Genomic DNA, 13,822 nt, shown 5'->3' on the forward strand with positions numbered 1-13,822 from the left:
CTTGGTTGAACAATTACTACATATTTTTACTCACATTAACTCTTTTGGGGTTCTATCAAACGTCCAAAATACACATTAGAAGGTTCACAGGCCCCTTCTTCTTTGCAAAGGGGAGAACTTATAAAGAATTTCTCTCCCCTTCACATGAGGTTGCTCATCAAATTTATCTCCTTTTGATCTTAGACTTTGGGACTGATGCGGCAAGCTGTGCCCTGTGACCGTTGTGACATGAGGAGATTTTTTGTCACTCTACAAGGAAACTTTCTAAGATAAAAGTACAAAGGGAAGGGCCATCTATTAATCATTCAATCTCAGTCCAGCATAGCATCTGGCTCCCAGGCATGGACCAAACGAAAGCTAGTTAAAGGGATCAGGGAATGAATACACAGGATGGGGCCCTCTGCAGATCTTTCCCAATTTAAAGCCCAGGAGACCAACAGCAGTGCTCCCATGCCATTAACAAAAGAGCTATGCTTGTTCTTCCACAGCCAGCAAGAGTGCAGGAAGATTCCCATGGACCTACAACTCCATTAGGAAGAGAGGGAAGAAGAACTTTTAAGACACTTCCTCGAGACAGGGGTATGACTATTTAGAAGGATTTGTTTTTACCTGCTTGGGGACATTATGTGCTCACAGATAACATCTGAACTGTAGTATTTAGATTAGAGACAGATTGAAATTCTAATTTTGCTACATAGCCACGGTAGAGCTGTTGGCACATTGACTAATATCACGGCTCAACTCTCTTATCTATGTTACAATACAAAGGTCATGTTTTCCAGAAGGATGTTTTCTCCGGATTAGAAGGAATATGTAAGCTCCCTCCATACTTCTCACCAATGTTCAACAAGTAGCTGCTATTATTATGAGTATAGATATTATTTAATGAATGGTGGCCTTGAGCAGGCACACATTTGAACAGCTTGGTATTCTTTATTTCAAGGAAAGTTTAATAGTGTAGAGAAGACTTTAATTTTGATGAGAATGTGGACCATAAGACTTTTGGCACTAACCAGTTATTACTAAGCAGAAGGTAATTACTAGTGGGATTGCCAGGAGTAACACTGGCTTGACTTCTGATTTTATTTGGGACAAAGGTCTTAGTAATTATTATGCAGGTGAAGCCCATTAAGAGAAACCGATCTTGTGGAACTGTCCCCAACCAGACTTTCCTTACTTCGAAGTTTAGCTTCCTTTTTGCTCCAAGGTACTGCACGACTCCTTAGTCTTCCAGGTGAGTTTTATTTTGTGCTTGGCTGTCAGAACATGGAGAAGCCAGCTTGTGCACCTTCATGGTTCCTTCCTTAGCAATTCTTTTGATCATCACTCTGATATGCTCTGCTTGCCTAAATGACTGAGGACTGTGGCTAATGGCATTTTCTTTGCTTAGGTTGCAAGAATGGGAATCTCTTTGGCTTTTTTATTTTATGCAATGTAGCTAGTTAGCCTTCAGTCTTTCCTCATACCAGAGAAACACTAAAACGAGACTGCTTGGCAGTATTGTCAATGCAAATGGAATTTGTATGAAATTGTTGGCTCTGCTTATATTTAAAAGTAGATAAAAATCAAATCTAAATTCTTTTGCCTGATACTTCAGAATGGTATACAGTAGTGGGGGCAGAAGTAATTTTTTTTCTCCTGTGGAGAAAATAATGTCTAAAATAAGAACTATACAAATTTAGCTAAGCAAGCCATTTCCATCTTCCCTTTTTGCCATGAAAAATACAATAATGCAAAGACAACAACACAATAAGCATCTTCCTTCTAAAGTTAAAGGAAGACATTTACACTTCATTTGAACTTCACAACCATGACTTCAACTTCACCACATTCTTATACAGAACATGCATTTGTCTTCTAGATTTTGCTGAAAGGACCCAGATATAGCTGTCTCTTGTGAGACTATGCCAGGGCCTAGCAAACACAGAAGTGGATGCTCACAGTCAGCTATTGGATGGGTCACAGGGCCCCCAATGGAGGAGCTAGAGAAAGTACCCAAGGAGCTAAAGGTATCTGCAACCCTATAGGTGGAACAACAATATGAAATAACCAGTACCCCGGAGCTCTTGACTCTAACTGCATATGTATCAAAAGATGGCCTAGTTGGCCATCAGTGGAAAGAGAGGCCCATTGGACTTGCAAACTTTATATGCCCCAGTACAGGGGAACGACAGGGCCAAAAAGTGGGAGTGGGTGGGTAGGGGAGTGGAGGAGGGTAGGGGGGACTTTTGTTGTAGCATTGGAAATGTAAATGAGGAAAATACCTAATAAAAAATAAAAAAATAAATAAAAATAAAAATAAATTTAAAAAAGGAAAAATGATTGTTTCAAGTAATTCTATAATGTGTATTTCTCTAAGCAGTATGTCACAAAACCATAATTCAGTATGACCATAAATCTATGCTCTTTTTACTATGTTACTTAACATCTCTATTTGGATCATAACTAGGTATTCTTACTTAGTGTATATAAAATATCCAAATGTTTCCTTATCTGTAGAAAGGACATTCGTTAGCGTATAGTTAATGATTTGATATTCCTTCAACAGAGAATCTTGTCCCATTTTTGGGACAGCGATAATCCTTACCACATTTCCTTCTTCAACACTCAAAATTACAACAATCAGACTGCATCTATCTTAATGTCAGAGGCCTGGATTTTGTAACAAGTTTTATGACAACCTTACTCCCTCTTGCTGTGACTGAATACAGTGACCGTCTTGGTTCCACCCCACAGTAGACACTTTGGCTGAGAGCACCCTCCACAGTTTGTGAATGACACTGATCAAAACACCTTAGAGTCTTAATATTACACATTTGTTCTCACTGACCCTGTTGTAAGTGACTGTCTTACTACCAATAGAGCCACCATCTTGGACAAATCAGCTTCACATTCTTGTGAAAAATATCCCAGGTAATCTTGTCTATATGCATAACTTAACAGAGGTACAAAGCATCATAAGACTCACCAGAATATCCAGCCACTCCCTACCACCTCTGCTTTAACTGCACATGACCTCAGGGAGGGGCTAGAATACATAGATGGTAGGGAACAAGGAAAGTTGCCTCCATCCATGCAGCCTCAGGGAAGCCCTCACTCCTGCTGGTCAAAGGTTTTTTTATGTGTGGTCCAATTTGGGGACCATACCTGTACTTAACCTCTCACTTATGCTCTGTAAGAAAGCCTAATAAGTCATGCGTTCTCTTGAGTTAACTTTGGAGCAATCGTCTCTTCATTTATGATTGAGACCTAAGGAGAAAAGAAGATATTGCTTATATTCTCCCTTAGGAGGAAGCCTTGTAACAGATGTCAAACTCCCCAACAAATCAGTGTTGTAATCAGCTGTAGCACATGAAGTTATGAATAGAAGAGTGTAGAAAAGATGAAGATAAACTCACCTCGGGGATACCTGAAACAAACAGAATAATCCCATTTCATCTACCCTTTTCCAGTTTTCAAGTTTGAATTTCTCAACTCCAGTTGGATCATTCTGAACTATACTTGATGCTACCAAGACTGGCTCTCTATGAACCACTTTCTTGTTGGCTTTCCCAGCTTCTTTCAAAGCACTTATCTTCATAAGTAGCAGCTTCTAACTAAAGTATGACAACAGAATGCTGTAAGAAAATACAAGGTTGGAGGAAGAAAAAGGGTCTACTGTTTCTGGAGTTTTCCTGACTGCCATCTGCTCTGGTGTGGATTCCAAGTACCCTGTACACCATGAGCTTCAATGTCTTCTCAAAGAAGCAGCTAAGGTTAAGGTTAGTCATCCATTTCAACACTCTCATCTTCAGTCTCATCAGATATGCTCCATAGTGTAAGGATGAGAATATGGCACAAGAGGGGATTAGAGAAACTGTATGATGGTAAAGGGCATCTTAGATGGCATGCTGTGGAACATAGGTTATATGCCACCTTATCACAAAGGGCTTAGCTACCGAAGCTTGGATCTGCCACCTCTGTAGTAGGTGGGTAATATCTAGAATAATTCTATAGTAGATTACTCCTCTCCAGCAGTAGCTTTCTGTTTGTCTTCTGTGTTGTAGCAATACTTGGCTTATATGGCATAGTGAGAACAATTTGGAAAACATTGGCATATTAAAGGTATGGATAATCTATGACCAGTGAAAAGGAATGCATAGATAAGTCATTGCTGCTGGATCATGGTGCCTTATTATAATCTAGGTTCAAGTGCATTGAAAAATAACAATTCTTTGTACAAATCACACATATGTACATGTAAGTGTGTATGTTTCAAAGCAAGAACTATGTCCTGGAAATTGGTAAATATAAACAATAAGAAGAAGGTGAAAATGAGATGTAAAGGAAGTACCTCCAAGCAGGAAGAGGATGGACTCACATGAAATCACAACATTTTTCTCTCTTATTAGATCATAGATAATGTGGAACATGTTGCTTTAAAAATTGAGGAGCAGAAAGATGGCTTAGTGTGTAATGTGCCTTCTACAAGTTATGACGACCTGAGTTCTGTACCCAGGACCTATGCTGGAAAAGAGTCCTCTGAATTCCACAAGCATTCAGTGCCACCTGTGAGCCCAATGCCGCATGCAAACATGGACACACAATGAACTTCCCTATTAGCCTGCATAAAGTTAGCTACAAAGGGATCAAATGCTTCAATTGGAAACCTGAAGTACTAAAACTGGTAGAAGAAAATATATTCAGTATTTTGTAATATTCAGGTATAAGATATCTGTGATTAAGGTTGACATTGCCAATAATGATATTGTACCATGAACTTGATAAGAGAAAATGTATACAGGTTTTTAGAAAAGTACTATAAATTACATCTTGAAATATCAGACAAATCTAAATTTAGAACATTTCAACATTTTATAAAATAACATCAATAGTTTTCAGAAGTGCCATGATTATGATAGACACAGAGGAGTTTCGTTACTGTTACAGATCAATATGAGAAAAAAGAAGAACTAGCAGTAAAGTTCAGTGTGATGAGTTGGAAAGAATAAGCAATAAAATAAAGAATATTAGTGGAACAAGGGGCTTTGAGAGGTCATTTTCCCATTCTAAAGTGCACAATGGTTATATAAGATGCTATTAGGGGAAGTTGGAGAAGAGAAACAGATATTGTTCATTTTAGAGCTTTCATAGAAAATGTCAGGTCAAGTTTATTATTATCCAACAGTTTTATTATATTTACTTATTCTCTGTCCATGTGTGTCTGTGTTTGTATGTGTTTTCAGGTGACACTTTGGGAATGTCAGAGGACACCTGTGGGAATCTGTTTCCTCCTTCTACCATGCAGGTCCTAGGAATACAACTCAAGTTGTCAGGCTTAGTGGTAGCCATCTTACCCACTGAGTAATCCTGCTGGTCCTCATGTTTAAAAATCAATATGCTTAGCATCATCTAATGATCCCAAAGCAGAGAAGAAAATGTTCAGATTTCCTATGAGCCAATTCTATCTTACTTACTCGGTGGTGTGTGTGTAGGGAAAAGGGGAAACTTAAACTTTGGTATAGTCATTCTGGAAGTGGAGGATCCTCTGAAACCTAAAGATAAAAATCTACCACATCCAGTGCTAAATTACTCCTTGGTAGATGCCCAATAGATTCAGGATTTTGTTCTATGGACAGTTACTCAGATCTCTTTACAATAGCCCGAAATAGGAAACAAACTAAATGTTCGTTGAAGGATAAATGGATAATGAAAAGGCAGAATATATACACAATGGAATACTCCTCAGCTGTATAAAAAATTGAATTTATAGATAAATGGGATGAAAAAAATCTGGTTATATTGAATGAAGTAATTTGGACCTAGAAAGACAAACATCGCACACACACACTCTCTCTCATCTGTCATTTCTGGCTCCAGATTTTGAGATGAGAGTAAACAGCATGAAGTAACCACAAAAGAGGAATGTCCCATAGGTCCCATAGGTCTGGGTACTTGAAAGTGAAAATGATAGAATATAGGCAATATAATGCAGGAAACAATTGGGGAGGAGAGGGATGTCAATATAGATGGAATAGGAGGGGCAAATAACACTGAAGTTGTTCAAGAAAACACATTATTTTATATTTACACAAATAATACATATGCAATGCATATAACTACATACATGACACCAGCGCTGTCAATGCTCTCTACAAGAGTCATAGACTAACAAAAACTATTATATCAATCACAGGAAATCTCACTTAGAAAGGTTGGTTGGTATAAACTATTGACCCTTGGCTGCCTCGCAGAGGGTTGAGGGTAAACTCTTACTTATAAAGACAACAAACAGTTCCTAGGACTTGGAACATTCAAACTGGATCTAATCTGAATGCCTTCTTCCTGTGGTCTTTCTTCAATGGTACCAGAAAATACTATGCAAGATGTCAAGAGATGGAAGTTATTAATGATTCTGTCTAGATATTTCACCTATGAACCATAACGACGAGCATGGCAAGGTATTCATAGAGGTGCAATAAGTGATGTTCATATGTTGTTGGTAACCAGCATCTGCCCAATTAGACTTAAGGTTCATCCCACAGAGGGAAATCATACCTACTACTGGAAAGCTAGCCAGCTTCCTACTTATGACGTCATGGATCCTAGAAGAGTGTCTACTACCACCACTGCTGTAGACTAGCATAATTCCTAACTACTTCTAAATCCTGTCCTTATACCCACAGGAAAGTCTAGGTATCACCTTTCATCAGAGAAACTTTTTTTACAGCCTATGGAAGGATTATCCCAGAAAACTACAACAGGACAAAATATAGAGATAGATGGATCATGAATATTATACAAGAGGGGTCGGAACGATTATAAGACCAAGAATTTGAGGAGTTATTCTGTGAAAACCTCTCCAGAAAAGACTACATAACCAAAATCTGAACATTGACAATATTAATAAATATATGAATACGGAAGAGGAAAAATATCACAGGGTCACTCCCAGGGCAAGGGACTACAGGAAACTGATGATTGCTGAGAGGGGAAGAGATAACCTTGAATGAGCCCCCTAATATGTTGTCCAATATAAAATGGTCAGCTCTGAAGCCACTTAGATACAAACCAAAACAGAGTTAGGAATTTTTCTTTTCTTTTCTTTTCTTTTCTTTTCTTTTCTTTTCTTTTCTTTTCTTTTCTTTTCTTTTCTTTTCTTTTCTTTTCTTTTCTTTCTTTTTCTTCTTTTTTTCTTTTCTTTTCTCTCCTCCTCCACTCCTCCCCTCCTCCCCTCTTTCCCTCTCCTCCCCTCTCCCCTCCCCTTTCCCCTCCCCTCCCCTCCCCTCCGCCTCCCCTCCCCTTGTCTCCTCTTTCTTTCTTTCTGTCTGTCTGTCTTGTTTTTTTTTCGAGACAGGGTTTCTCTGTGTAGCCCTGGCTGTCCTGGAACTTAGTCTGTAGACCAGGCTGACCTCTAACTCAGAGATCCGCCTGCCTCTGCCTCCCAAGTGCTGGGATTAAACGCATGTGCCACCACTGTCCAGCAAAAATGTTTTTTTTTAGACAGGGATTTTTTAATTTTATATAATTTTTATTTGTGCACACATATACATACATAAATAATACATACACACTCATACACACACATGTGTGTGTGTGAAATAGTAAATATCAGGGAAGAAGAGGCTATCAATTTTGAAGAAAAGGACATGGAAAGAGTGGGAGATAGGAGACTTGAGAGGATCTGGATGGAGAAAATAAAACCAGGAAAATAATGTAATTCTCTTTTAATTAAAGATATACATATTAATTGTAGTATTTACTGAGTAGGCAAACAAACAAACAAACAAAAAACTCTTGATAAATACACAGATCATGTGTGCTTAGAGTTCAGTTCACTTTCTCTGCATACTGTCTGCAGGATCCTCCTATCTGTGGCTCTTTCATACGCACAGCTGAGCAGCCAGGTATGCATGTGTAAGAAGCCTGTTATTATGGCTGTGAGAAAGATACTGGAACAAGATGGGCATTGTGTTTTCCAGCTCTGGGGAATAGGAGCTGCTCTTTGTAAGCTGCCACCCTCCCGCACCGCACCATTTACCCTGGCTCTAATTGTGGCATATTTGGAAGTTCCAGTTGCATCTGTTGGAATAAAATACATACAGCTGTGAAAATAGTGAAGAGGAAAACTCATTCTGAGTGGGAGGAGAAAAAGAAGAAAAAAACCTTGTAAGTATGTAAGTAGTCACTGAGCACTTAAAGGGAAAACATTGCCTTTGCTATCAAACAAGATCATAGCTTCCCAGGGTGCACTTTTCCTCTGCCAACAGACCTAGACAAATAGACATTTCCATCCGTGTTTCTCCCCTGGATTTTGCTGGGATTACAAACATGGAACTCAGCTTCTAACAACAGTCTTTATTCTGACTAAAACTGACTAATTTTCCGTTCTAAGGTGTCACAGCATGGTATCACTAATGGACTGGGAAGACACAAAACACTATAGATGAATATTTAGACCTTTGGCTCACTCTAATCAGTACTCTTGTTTTTCCTAGTCCTGCTGAGGCAGGCCCTAGCCATGTGCTCACTGTGTGTTCACACTTCAATGATTCAGTTGAAGAGTCACTCAAACTATGAAAGTGAGCAAAGTCAGAATGGAAGGAGGAGTAAGGCACGCATTCAACTTTCACCATTGTCAAAATGCCATACACCAACTATTTTCATGGCCTAGCCTTCAACCCCACAACTACTTAATACCTATTTTACTGATAACTAATAACAAGAACTCTGGAACCAATTTGTAAAACTTTGTATATTCTCAGGTCCTGCCAGTTCAATGTCAGAGAATATTGTTTTCAGTGATGTTCTGCAAACTTGAGCCTGAGGTTCAAGTTGTTATTAGGATATATGGATTTGTGTCACTTGGGTCTAAATTGCACTTCCATCATTTATAATCCTATAGCTTCAAGAAACCAGTTGACTTCTTTAAGATCATAGAAATGAGAATAATAATAGTATCCGCTTGGCAAGTCTCTTGTGACAGGAAAAACATTAAAATGAAATCCTTAGAGTAATGTTTGTATATAGTTATTCCTTAAACCTAGGAGCCAAGGTTAGTTTATGCAAGCACTGTAATTGTACACACATATTATGTTCAGCTTTGAGAAGTAAATATGACAGTGCAGTGCAGGATCTCTTCTATAGAACATGTCCTTATGACTTCAGAACTTTGGCTTCATCGGTTAGCATATTTAATCTTAGTACAATCATCTCTACTGCCTCCACTTTTCTTTTCTCATCTTTTCCAAGAGTAAAGCTTATTCTTGCATGCACACATGTTCAGGACTGCTTTTAGTTCATTCCAGTGTTCTTCTCTCACTGTAATCCTTTGTAGTCATCCCCATTTCTGACTCGTCTTACTGCGATCACAGGGTCACAGGCCATTTTTTTTTAAATATTCATTCTTAGTTTAGGCAACATGTTCTCCCAGACACATTGTTTGATAATTTATAAAACATGTATTCATTTCCGTTAAGAGTTAGATAATCCAGTCTCCTTTGACTGTGTTGACTGAGTATTCATTTTTATAGATTGGTTAGCAATATCTAATGAAGCTTCCTATAAGTCTTAACATAGCCTTAAAACAAACAAACAAACATATTTTTTCAGCTGTCTCGAAGAAATGCCTGAATTCATCTTCATTCATTTCTAACCCACACCTTCAAATTCAACTACAGATGTAAGAACCTATCTTGCTTGATTCCATAAATGCCAGAAAAGATAAACTTTCAAAAATATCAAGTAAAGGGTACAGACCAACAAAAATCTACAAACGAGCCTTGTTTGCCTTTTCTGCGACCTCTAGGTTTGATTACTTCAGCAGGTTTCTGATGTGTGTGTCTATGTGAGGACAGGATGACATGTATCTTAGCTACATTGGCCAGCCTACTATTAGGATGTAAATAATAACAAAGTTTTGCTGAATAAATAAATGTATTATTTATACATTATGATGTATGATATATTAACATTATTATTTTTTCTTCTAGCCCACATCCTTTTATGAAGTTTTTGGAATGACAATTATTTTACCTTTTAAAAACTATTTATTTATTTACATTTACTTATTAATCATTTTATTTGTTTACATTTAAAATGTTATTCCCTTATCCAGTCTCCCATCCATGAAATCCCTCACCCCTACCCCTTCCTTTTGCCTCTAAGAGGTTTCTCACCCACCCACCCTCTCCTACCTCACCCATCTAGCATCCTGCTTCTCTGGGACATCAAGCTTTCACAGAACCAATCACCTCCCCTCTCCCAGGCCAGATGAGGCAGTCGTCTGCTACATATATAGCAGAAGCCATGGACCCGTTCATGTATAGGTTGGTGGTTTAGTCCCTGGGAGCTCTGAGGGGTTCAGTTAATTGATCCTGTTGTTCTTCCTATGGGGTTGCAATCCCTTCAGCTCCTTCAGATCTTCCCTTAACTCAGGCTCAGTTCAATGGTTGGCTTTGAGTATCTGCATCTGTCTTAGGTGCTGGCAGAGCCTCCCAAAGGACAGCCATACTAGGCTCCCATGTGCAAGCATACCTAGGCATCAGCAATAGTGTCAGAGTTTGGTGTCTGCAGATCAAATGGATTGCAGGGTGGGGCAGTCTCTGGATGGCCTACCCTTCAGCCTCTGCTCCATTTTTGTCCTTGCATTTTCTTTGGACAGGGACAACTCTGCATTAAAAGTTTTTACATGGGTAGGTGGCCCCATCCTTCCACTCGGAGCCATGCCTATCTACTGGAAGTGGTCTCTTTAGGTTCTATCTCCTTGCTATTGGGTATTTTGGCTAATGTCATCCTCACTGGGTCCTAGGAGCCTCTCACATCCCTGGTGTCTGGGACTTTCTAGTGGTTCCCCAAGTTCCCCACCCCCACAGTGCTACCAATTTCTACTAGTTCTCATGGCCCTCTAAACTTTACTCCTGTCTCTTCCCATACCCAGTCCTCCCCTACCTGTTTTACTTACCTTCCCTTTCCCATGCAGAACCCTCCATCCCTCTGCCTCCCATGATTATTTTGTTCCCCTTTTAAGTGGGTTTGAAGCACCCACACTTTGGGCTATCTGAAGACCCAGCTTAGCTATACAACTCCTAGGCATATACCCAAAGATGCTCCAACACATAACAAGGACATGTGCTCCACCTTTTCATAGCAGTCTTATTTATAACAGCCAGAAGTTGGAAACAACCCAAATGTCCCTCAAGAGAAGAATGGATACAGAAAATGTGGTATATTTACACAATGGAATACTACTCAGCTATTAAAACTGACAACTTCATAAACTTTGTAGGCAATGGATGAAACTAGAAAATATCATTCTGAGTGAGGTAACCTAGAACCAAAGGACATACATGGTATGTACTCACTGATAAGTGGATATTAACCCAAAACTCAGACTACCCATGATACAACTCAAAGACCATACGGAGCTTAACAAGAAAAAAAGCCAAAGTATGGATGATTCAAACCCAGTTATTTTGCTTAAACATACTTGTACAGTTTTTTTCTTTCAAGAGCTGTAGTATGATATAATTTAAAAATGATCACATATTCACAATTAATTACTAAATGTCCAAGAAAAATGACCTGAATAAAAAGAATAAAAATTATAATTTCTGGAAGCCCAAAAGTAGGTTCAGAAAGGGAGGTTGGGTAATAGATACTACCACACTGTTAAATATGAGAAATAATGCCTAGTGTATTTTTACAAAGTGGGGTGAGTGTAGTTAAGAATTGTTTGTTATGTATTATATAAATGACTGGAAGAAAGTTGCTCAAATTCATGAATACAAAGGAGAGACAAATGTACAAGGAGACAGAAAATTTGATTACCTGGATTTGATCACTACACATTGTACATGCATTGCATAAGTTATAATATCGCTTTTTGTAACATAAATTAATGGAACCATAATTCAACAATGTATAGTAAAATCATGTAAACCATGTTCATATAGAGGTCTGTAACATGTCCTTCTTCCTCTCTGTCAGAGTTTTTACCTATCACCATAGCATTATTATCCCTTGAGGGTTTCCTGTTCTTGTTTACCTTCTCTTGATTTCATAAACACTATGACCAACCAACTTGTGTGAGGAGACACCAAAGTATCCTTTTTAATTGTCTGAATATTTTATAATCCTGAATTTAAGAAAATGAGTTCCATTATTTCCTGATGCCTCTAATCAATGTTCTACATTATAACTTTGAAAGGAAATATTTGCAAAGACCAAATAGGAATAAAATAAAATACTTTCCAAAACAAATGGTAACAGAGTACTTGCAAAACGGGATTGTTTAAATACCATAATGTGCAGTGTCATCTCTAAAGGATTCCAGCTCTTATGTTCCACTCTGTAATCTTCCCCTGAACCACAGCTAAGAATCCATATTCACCTAAATGAGGGTAATGAATGAAATCTGAAGGTCTTGTGTCAGCAAGTTCAGCATGACTTACTATAAGACCAACATTTCTAGAAAATACATACTCTCCCTCCACATTCTGAATCTGAGTTCTGTTTTTGTTTTTCCTTTGCTTACTTGTTTGTTCTATTTCCTCTGAACTGGGTGGAATGGGAAAGATCTATACAGAAACTGCCACTCTCCTTTTGAAATAAAATAGTCTACAACACAAAGAATTAAGGTAAATGTTTACTGGTTCATGTGCTAGTAGCCTCCCTACCCCAGAGAGAGTTGACTTACATTTTCCAACCCAATGTATCATTTTCAACATTCTGGTTTGAAATCACAAATTAACTGGCCATGAGAGAAATTGGTGAGTAAATATACTGTATTTCTCAAGGAAAAATTAATTCAAAGTTTTAAAATAAGGAAACGTTATATTTATATAACGTTTATAAATCCTTATTTTCACTCCTCTTAAACAAAACAAAACAAAACAAAACAAAACAAAACAAAACAAAACAAAACAAAACAAAACAAAACAAAAAAACAGAGCATCTCACCAGTGAAATGACATGTCCCTGAAGAGTAAAATGGAGCTCTCCAGGTTCTGGGGCCTTACTGTCTCCAGCTTGGGCCATTTGACTTACACTGGTACTTACGGATTGCAAGAGTCAAGATCTTTGACCAGTAGAAAGTTTCTCCGTCTAAGAAGAGAAGTGCTATTTCTCCACTATGAAATAATTCTGCTTTTGTCTACAATTAATTAACTTATAGTTACACAACATTAGGGTCTATTCTAAACAACTTCACTGAAGCAGTTGGTTTCATGCCTATCATGGGGGATTACATTTTCCCTTCCAATTCAGTGAAAGAGATGGACCCCCAATGTTTTACTTTAACCCAACCCACAGTCAACAATTCTTAGAATCAGGATTCCTGTCCACGTTCCATTTCCATATCCTATGAAAAATGTTTAATCAATACTGCTGATGCTATAATCTTGTTTTAAAAGCATTTTTTCTTACTGTTTGAGAATTTCCTTAGCACATATAATGAGTTTTTATTAAGCCCCCATTGCCTTCTCTCTTACTCCCCTATCTTGCTACTATTTCACCTCCCAGTTTCATATGCTTTCTTTTTAAATTTATTGAGGTCCCTAAGTACTTCCAGTATGTGGACACATGTATAGAGTCATACGAGTAGCCTATCAAGGAGCCTTATCTCTATAAAGTAAAATAAAACAACAACAGCAAAATAAAAAAACGAACAAACAAAAAAACCCCAAAAAACAAAAACTGATGCTCTCACTCAAGAAACCACTCGTTGATAATGGCCTCTCAGCTAGAGGCCTTTGTGAGATCCTTCTTTATCTATGACAGGAATTAAATTCCCTTGATCTGATGCATATCATTTGCATGTTATCAGAGAAGGGAACTATTGATA

Source organism: Mus caroli, unplaced genomic scaffold (genome assembly GCF_978045245.1).
Source record: "Mus caroli unplaced genomic scaffold, Mus_caroli_1 scaffold_8, whole genome shotgun sequence".
NCBI classification, from domain to species: Eukaryota; Metazoa; Chordata; class Mammalia; order Rodentia; family Muridae; genus Mus; species Mus caroli.